General features: G+C 37.8%; 1 pseudogene; it reads left to right on the top strand.

Annotated features, from left to right (window-relative positions):
• The first annotated feature begins 284 nt into the window (after positions 1 to 284).
• Positions 285 to 1,718, top strand: LOC149157000 (dolichyl-diphosphooligosaccharide--protein glycosyltransferase subunit DAD1 pseudogene; annotated as a pseudogene).
• Positions 1,719 to 9,928: the final 8,210 nt, after the last annotated feature.

Genomic DNA, 9,928 nt, shown 5'->3' with positions numbered 1-9,928 from the left:
ATAATGGGTGGTCAGGCCAATTAGTGGTCCATGGAGTCATGGCTCTGCTCATTTAATCAATGTACATCGTTCCTTCCATCGCTGATTACACTAAGAGCTATTAAAGTGTTACCTGGCAAATGGTTTGGAAGTTTGAAATAATATCTCTTCTAGTCCAGCTAGAAACCCAAATTTACCTGCAGCTCAGGTCATCAATATGGAAAAAGTATCCTGTTTTTTTTTTTTTTTTTTTGTGAAGTGTCACCATCCTCCTTGACTACAAGTGAAAGACTATGTCTAATTCCATTCTATGAGGAAATTAAGCAGAGTCGAATTGATTCTAAATATGATTCGATCCTAAGTCAAACTCATCAATTTGAGTTGCAATGAGGACTCAAACTCCCAAGTCAAACATGAGTTAGGTTGACTTGACAATTCTAATTCAAATCGACTTATTATGTCCAAAATCCATATTGTTCTGTAGTATGTACCATCATATGTACTTTGAAATGCATTAGAATTGAAAACTTGCATTATATGTTAAATGGGAACCTCAACAGCTAAGGATGCACAAGTTCTCGTTGCATCCCTTCGATCTGCATACTCTGCAACTCCTACCAAGTTGAAGATCATCGATCTGTATGTGGTCTATGCAGTTCTCACGGCAGTTGTGCAGGTTGTCTACATGGCAATAGTTGGATCATTTCCTTTCAATGCTTTTCTTTCAGGAGTTCTATCCTGCACGGGGTCAGCTGTGCTTGTAGTTTGTTTGCAGATGCAAGTCAACGAAGAAAACAAGGGATTCAAGGATCTTCCTCCAGAAAGAGCATTTGCAGATTTTGTTTTGTGCAATTTTTCACTTCACTTGGTGATAATGAACTTCCTAGATTAGTGGATAAGGACATGCAGAATTGGAATGAGAGGGTACCCATCACAAAGCAACAACATTATAGGGGCCTGATTCCTATTTTTCTGTTATTATAGCTACTGTTCTATATTGTTTTATGAAGTTTCTTTGTCAATATGATCTAATAATTATGCATATATGAAAATTATTTATGTAGGGTCTGCGTGTCACTCATTTTCTTTTCCCAATTTTCTCAAGCTGCAACATGATACACTGGCGTTTATGCAGGTTGATAACCTAGCTGTAATCCTACCTCGATACAGTGATATTATAAGATTTATAACCTAGATCAATTTAGTGTGGAATTGTCATTTTGTTCTTGATACATGTTTACATGTCTGTTGTTAATTTTTTTTTTTTTCTAACAGTTTCCGTTTTACTGCTTCTTTGTAACTGCAGGTTCTTTCCACGCCTCTGATCAAGTGGTTTAGTGTTTCTGTGCATGCAGAGGTATCAAGTGACATGAGCCACCAAATGCTGATGCTAGAAAAGATTTGGCACCCAATCCTGACTCTCTACAGAATTGCTACCCACTGATATCATTTGATTCAAGTCTTGTAAACCAACAATCACCTTTGTTAGTTTCAGCTAATGTGAATGGGTGCCCAATATTTCTGCTTGCAGAAATTGGGGCTTATGTGATAACCAAAAGAAATATGGATACTGTTAATTTATGTGGTTCCTCTGACCTTAGTGAGGCTCCACGATTTCCTCTTGTAGCGATACAAATTAACATGATGACATCAAGACAGTTATATCAATGCAATAATTTAGATTTTCCCAATGTCAAATTTAGCTCTTCAAGCAACCGAAATCAAAATTCTGTAGCAATTTCAAGCATTTCATACATGGATAGTGAATATTCAACTTCAACTCAGTGAAAATGGATGAAAGATGAGAAGAATGAAAATGGATGAAAGATGAGAAGAACAAAATATTTGTCCCCTATTTATGTTAATAAGAATGCTTATGTTCTAAAAGTTTGGTGGTTATTCACATATTCTGAATCATATGACATCAAGTGTGCCATTTGCTATAATATATGCATTTTAGGAAACATTTTTTTTTTTTTTTACATATGAGCAAATGACATAAAGGCCTCTTATGTAAATGTCATGTTGTGCTTTCTTATAGAAATGACATCTTACTTTGAGGTGTGACTCACTGAAAACTAAGGATTTCTAGTCATTAAAAAAAATATAAAATCAAGGATGGCAGGTCAGGGAGGGATCCTCTATGATCCTGGAGGAAAAAGAGTAGCCACCTTAGATTTTAGGGTCTTGGCCAAGTCTCAAACAATCAGGCTCATGCATATGCACTATTGCATGACATTCTTCTAGCCAAGGAAGCAAATGTTAAGTCATTGGAATTTGGAAATCATTGAGAATTCCATGATGATAAATCTTATGCTAGGTAAAATCACTCCATCTAACAATAAAATTCCAGTCACCATTGGTTGAACAAATAAGAGGTAAGCTGTCTCAACAAAGCTGTATCTCCCCATGTGAAATGTGGTCTAAATTCTGAAGTTGATCACTGTGCTAACAAGGCCGCAGAACTTAGTAAAGGGGTGTACATAAAAAAATGGGGGTCATTATAATTATCTAATCCCATAAGGAATTCATATGGAAGGGCACATAAAACATTTAGCATTCAACTCTCACAAGCATCACAAATCAGTGCATTATTTCTCTTGTATCAATATGGGAGCTCCAAGGATGCCCCCAAGTACCAACAGAACACGCAGTAACAGCTCGGCTTCAGAAGATGAAGGGCTCAGTATGAAATCTCATAGGTCCTATGGGGCAACAGAGAATCAAACCTTCGGAATTGAATGTTTAGGCAGTTTGGGCATGATGGTGGTAGCTCCTCTATTAAATACCATCCCTGTACTTGGAATGTTTGATGGTTTTGGCAGCATTTTTCCAAATTGTCATTGGAATGTGGCATCAGTGGAAGGTCTGGAATATTGAGGTGGTGGAACTGGTTACTATTCTGGGAACCTTTCTCTGATTCTTAAGCCTATCCTCCTCATTCAACTGGTTCTCTTTCAGTATCCATCTATTTCTTGGTTCATCCCCTCTAGGAGTTATGGTAAAGATTGCTAGGGATTTGGTCTGTCTTTGGCTCTCTGTTATTTCTGGTTGCATATATGGGAACATTGTTTGTAGGTATGAATTCTGGTGGTGGCATCTATTGCTCCTCCACCAGAAGTCACTCATTTCTCTTCAAGTCTCATCTTTTGGTTTGTTTAGTTCTTTTACTTTGTTCATTAGAATTGACTCCATTGGATCACACAGTGAAGCAAATCTGGGTTCTGGGTTTTATTCTGACTTAAGTATCACGCAGAGTGCAGGGTACATGAAGGCTCCTCCCCTGCGCAGCTAAACAGTGACCATCTCGTTGATTCTGCCACCTCTTGTTTTCTTCACTTCTTGGAGGCACCAAATATGGATAACAGAGACATTCAGGAATTCAACAAAATCCTGAGAAGGCAAGAAGATATCATACAATCCAACAGGAGTTTGTTGTTTTTGGTGACAAAAAAAAAAAAAAAAAACTGAAAAAGGTGCACGAAAATGAGCACAATTGCTTCTCTCAACATGCTAAAATCATAAACCTGCCAGTGCACCAAAGGCAAAGGATTAATGTATTGGAAACTGAAAGTAATATGCTGCAAAATCTGGCCCTGAATCTGAGAAAAGAACCCTTGTTATTTTGATCTCACACACACTAAACATTGTTTGCAGACAAAAATGAAGGAGACTATAATCATTCTGAGTTGGACAATTCCAACACGTCTCATGTCTTCCACGTTTAAATTTCAGATTGAGAATAGATTCCAAGAAAAGTAATGAATTAATTAATTGTGAATTGAGATAACAACGACATGTAACTTATGTAAATCGTGACAGTAGTTCAAGCAAAGTTGATTCAGTAGTTTTTTCATATATGGTCAGGAATTCACTATAGTTTACTTGTGCCAACACTGCATACAAAACTATATAATTGTGTATAGGTTGATGTAGAAACCAAGAGCCTAGCATAGCCTGAGGATTCCTCTTCGTCAATTGAATATTTGCTTGCACAAGCTCCAGATTGAGAGAGATCATCACATTCTACAGTCTAACAGGATTTGTCAATTGTGTCATTTGTAGGAGATTGAGTCAGAGGAGAACCTCAGCTTTAGGTGACTCATTTATGATGAGATTAGATGGAGGTTCCAATGAAGGTGCAATGACATAAGTCAATCAAACAGAGTCTTTTAAATCAGTTCTTGAAATAAATTGAAAGTCAAGAAAAAAAAATATTACTTTTTAAAATCCTCAACCGCACTTCTTATACTGTGCAAAGACATGCTATATCACATTCTTTCGGCTTCGATGACGGGATGAGCATTTTATGTTGAACTATGCTTTAAACTTGAGGTGCACAATATGGGTGGTATTAGTATCAATTTTTCCAGCGTTTTCCATCACCAGGAAGGTATCTACTCATCCTCTAGCCCTTCATACTGAAATAATATGTCTTATGCAAGCTACACAAGTGGAGACTTGGACTGGTTCTTCTTAAAATAATAGTGTATAAGGACACAAAAAAATTTCCACGTTAATTATGGTATTTTGACCAAGAAAAAAAATTTCAATAGGGCCAAGTTTTTTTTGTTTTGACAAAGTTGATTCCTTGAGATCCAATTATCCAGGCATTAAATGATTGGCCACTGGTTTGGTGGAATTGTCAACAAATCAATAAAGTTGCCACCTTTCCACTAACCTCCTAAACAAATGTTATTGAATGACCGCCAAGTGGACCGATCAGTAATTTCTAATAAAAACAAAATATACCAACTACTCACACAGATGGAAACATTATACTGGGGCTCTGCGGGAAGAGATTGTTGGCAAATGGATGTCTACACAGCCTAAAGTTCTGTCAGATATTGATGGACCTGTCAATGAATCTCCTATGCCAAATGCCATTTCTCTCTTGCCAAAATTGAAAGAACAAACATAACCTACAAATAATATGACGGTATCCATCAACGACAACTGGAGACACCATAAAAGTACCACCTACGTAGCCTGGGACCGGATTAAATTTTCCATGGACAATTGATCAAAGATAAGTTTTAAATGTTTTACCTGCTGGACAACTCATCCAGGGACAGACATCAGATTGGCCAAAGGTGCTCCATCCCATCCAACATCTATCCAAATCGTTCGGTGTGGGGGCACTGGAGACAACTTGCCATAATTTCCAGATCGGTTTTTAACATACAAAAGTCTTGACTCAAAATGTCGGAAACATTGTAAGCCATATTTGTAAGACTAAGTCTCCTCATTAATCTAAATATATAGGGTACAGTACTAGTTCTAACTTCTGAGTCATGAGAAACACGAGTGTGGGATGCTGGACTAAATCTGTCCAAAAATACTTCTCAAACCCCCTATATCTTTCTTTATTGTGCATAAATCTCACAATGATAGAGGTGGAGCCTGCCTCTCAGCTAGTTTGCCCCCAAAGATAATTGTGCAAATGTGCTATAGCTTGGAATAATTAGGATCTGTAAGGAACTGACGTGATGGCTAATAGACGCTCAGAGAAGCTTAAGTCTTGAAACCAACTACAAGTGAAACATCTCTATTCTGTCCATAGTTAGCTCAGATGTCTGTAACTGATACAGTGCATTGTTCGGAAATTTTTGTTCTGCTGCCAGAATCAGTCATGTTGGCTCAGAAGACGTGACCTAACGCGGGAGTACCTGAGAGGGCCATTTTTAGTTTCTCAAGGAAATGTGGGGCTCAGTGGTTTTCAAATTGACAAATAACGAAAAGAATTGAAAATAAACTGACAGCAAGTTTCAATACAACTCTTGGTACCCCAGAGGGCCGTCAATTTTCAAGGAAGAATCCTGCTTTGTGGCCTGTCAATAAGTATGCGTGGTATGGCTGTAAAAACAAGAGAAAAAATAGGGTCATTGTTTTCAGTGGATTGAATATTTCGGCAAATTGCTTCTATTAAACAGATTGTAAAGATAATCTGTTGCTTTATTTATAGTTCTATGGAGGTTTCGACTAAAGGAAATTGTGATTAACGCCTGTCTTTTTAGACATCCAAAATATATGATATGTCAAACTTCAGTTATAGTGAAAATACATTTAGCGGGCTTGGTTATGGATAAACATTGACTAATTCACAGCACACATTTATTCGACTCGGCGTGTTCGTAAAATCATAGGATTAAAGAAGGTTACTAGAGTTGCTTCCTTCGAATAATGATGAATTTGGTGGAGCTAGAACTGCCGCTACCATAGCAGGTTCTCGCTCAGCGCCCCCTTCTCCCACCAGGGATCCACCAATATATAGCCCTCTTCGTAGCGATGGATTTCCTGGGGATCGAGAAGGGCTCTGTGAAAAACGAGTTTCAAACGGATGAAAATCCCGTCACTGCACAGGCAAAACAAGAACCTCTCACTATTGAGCAAATGACTAGTCCCACTGCATCCGCCCCTGCTGAGGTTAATAAAATGAATTTCTCGTAGGCTTTTAGCCTTTTTAGCAAACATTTGAACGAGAAAAGAATCGGCAACGCTGCCATAGGCCGTGGAAAAAAAAAAAACGTTTACCTTGGTAACGGGAAAGAGGATGTCAAAGGATCGAAACCGGTAAATGAGGAAAATGTCTCCACCCACCTTGGTTTATACTCTCAGCAGACAGGCTTTGGTTCCCTGCGCCCTTTTCCTGGAGCAGAGCAAAAGGGTTTCGCGTCCACAACAGTTCAGCCGTGGTTGTCTCGTAGCATTTTGCCTCCAAACTCACCGGTCATGAGGTCGGCTGTTAAATCTTGATTTTGATGCTTTGAAGAAATTGAGGAATTCTTAAAATAAATGAAGAGTTGTGCAGATTTTCTTACTGAAGTTTCCGCGAGTATCAATCTAAACTTGCATATAGGCGAAATTCAAGGTATCTGCTATATTAGGCAACTACATAGGTGAAGTCTGCCACAGATATTCCTACCATGATGCTCGGATTCAGTTCAAATTTGCTTCATATAACCATGGCTACTAAACAGAAAGCGATGGGGAAACATAGTCGACTACTTTGACGTGAATTGAACGCCAAATCTGCAATGTATGCAGAAGGAAACCCGCCAGAGGCGCGATAGCAGAAAGCCCAGAAAAGATAAAAGGAGAGGACAAAGAATGACCTTGGCCCTGCAAGGTTGAGCCATGCAACTCTTTTGATTAAGTCTTTTTGCTAAATAGTTTTTGAACTTCCATATGACGAAAGCAAGAGACAGATATTTATACCTGATTTTGATAAAGATGTCTCAAGCTGCATAAGACAGGGCTAGAAGAGAAAATGATGGACAAATTGTTCGTTCGGCTGCTGTGGAAAAATGGTAATGCCATTGGAATTTCAGTTGGATATTTAGGGAAGCTTGGATATCTTATGACCGCTAAGATACTTAGCGTGAAGAGTTATTAAATTATGCTTATTGTTTTCAATGTGAGTGAAATGAAGGGAGTTAGTTTTCAAAAACATGTAGGATTTCCACCACAAGCTAAGTACTAAATTATATGCATACAAAATGGGCTTTCTCATATGGGCTGCTCTAGCTACAGGTAGTGGTATTCACTACTACTAGCTCGTGTGATTTTCGGCGCATTCATGCCCAAAATGAGCAGTGGAGACTTGTTAAAAGTATAAATTGTAGGTTTAAAGGGCCTTGGGTCCAGATTTTGAACCAAAGCTCTGATACCATGTGTAAGAGCCCTATCCTAAGGTCTGGTAATGGATCTAATTTTTCTGAATTAAATACGACAAGAGGTGATAACTTACTTACTTACAGGGCTTTTAAACAAATAAAATTTTGTCATTTACATTATAATCAACAAAAATTATGGTGTGCATTCCATTGATATCAACTTAACAAGAGTAATCCATGGAAAATACCTGTTCCGGCGGTTGATGATGATACCTTTGTCTTATAGCTCCAGCTGAACGCTCCTTCTGGCCGACCCAACCGGATTTACCTCCCAGCCAACTAGGAAATAAATTCCTAGCCCAGGAAACCTCCACAGGTTCCCTAGCCCTCCGTGCCCAAGTCCAACCAGATATAGTGTGTCCTCAAAAGAATGTGCAAAACTAGGTAATGATACTTTCCTCCTCTCAAACCCAAGAAACCTCCACAGGTTTCCAAGGTCTCCCAAAAATCATAACAAGGCCAAACAATCACAACCAACCCCCACAATCCTAAGCAAAACTCCAACTCCCCCTCTTCTTCCTTCCCCCTTCCCTTTTATACCCTCTTTCCTCAACCACCTCTCATTAATGTCATTAACTCTCACCCATCCTTGGTTGACTTCTCTTCCAAGCTAGAGTACATTTGGAATTGTGATATGAATTTAAAATTGAGAATTTAATGGGGAAGTACATTTGGGAATGTGAAGTGTAATTACATGGGGAGGACCATGTCTCCTCCTTAGTAAATGTGAGGGTACATTGGGGAATGTGAAATGAATAAATATATATTGATGATAAGATGGAGAGGACTTTGTCTTCTCCTTATTAAATGTGAGGGTACATTGGGGAATGTGAAATGAATAAATATATATATTGATGATAAGATGGAGAGGACTTTGTCTTCTCCTTATTAAATGTGAGGGTACATTGGGGTGTGTGAATGAATAAATATATTTTGAATTAATGGAAGGAGACCATATCCTACACAATATTCAAATTGAGAAGGTAAGTGGGGAATTTGAATAATGGAAATCATAAATTTATTTTAGACCAATATTTCTCAATATTTTCAGATAATGTAAATATTAACACAATTTGTAGGATAAGATTTAAGTGGGGCATTACAGATATGCTATTTTGGGAAGGGAGGACTATAATGTCCCTTTTTCCAAACATTGGAAAATGAGAGTATCTCATTAGCATAGGTTACAATGGCAATGAACATAATCAAATTTCTTCCTTATCTTGATTGATAGATTATGTAAATTTTAGGATTTGTAGTTCCCTATGTCTGTTGGGTTATGGAATGAAACAAATTAAAACCTTGCTGACCTTCCCCATAGTGTTGTGGGTATCAATAAACCATTTACAAAAAGAAAGAAGCAATATAGCTATGTGTTTACACATTAACTCAACTCCATATGTATGCATATATTCAAAATTTTCATGAGTCTTAATCAACAGCTACATATGGAAAACCCATGTCGAGGAGAAACATGCCCACCAAATTTGAATCCAAGTCATTGTTAGATTCACTCTTTAAGTTTCTACTAAACCTCAATGCAAAAATAACACACACACACATGCGATTTAATTAAATATTAAAATTTTATAAACATGACATATCCTTTGTTTGGTTGTTGACAAGTATACAATATTTATAAATTTAGGCTTTTGTGATGTGAATAACTTTAATTTGATTCTTCCAAATCCAACACAGCTTATTATTTTAGTTTATTAGATACCTAATCCTCTGGGATTATGGTGAATTGTAAATATTTGTAAATATGAAACTAAAAATTCATTGGGAAAACCAACAACCCACGTAAGGAAGAACCATTTCTCCTTATAATAGATTTGTACCTCTCATTCATGAATAATATGTTATAATTTTTTAGTGATCCTCGGTCTGACATGGTATCAGAGTTGAGTTTTCATCTTCCAAAACCTGCTTCTACTTTCATGTTTCATGCGGTGCGTTCTCTACTACACTAAATTTCTCTATGACGCATTCTCTACTATGTTAATGTTCTTTATGACATGTCTACATCATAACTTAACTCTTGGTCTTTATGAGCTCGAGCAAGGCCACAACAGGGAGTTCCAATTCATGGACACCATGTATGGGAAGTAGATTTCTCTAGGATCATAGATGAGTATGGCAATTGTGGGTGTTAGAGCCTAGATTTGCCTCAGGCTGAAAAGGCAAGGTTCTAGGTCCACATCAAACCACGCTCAACCTCGTAGCTAGCCCTACGAGGACAGGAGAGGGCTCTCTCCGGGTCAATCTCAGCA

The sequence above is a fragment of the Pinus tabuliformis genome, chromosome 9 (assembly GCF_031772625.1).
Source record: "Pinus tabuliformis cultivar Carrire ecotype Pingquan chromosome 9, CPIR1, whole genome shotgun sequence".
Taxonomy (NCBI): Eukaryota; Viridiplantae; Streptophyta; class Pinopsida; order Pinales; family Pinaceae; genus Pinus; species Pinus tabuliformis.
The sequence above is the reverse complement of the archived record's forward strand: the minus strand, read 5'-3'. Positions and strand labels throughout refer to the sequence as shown.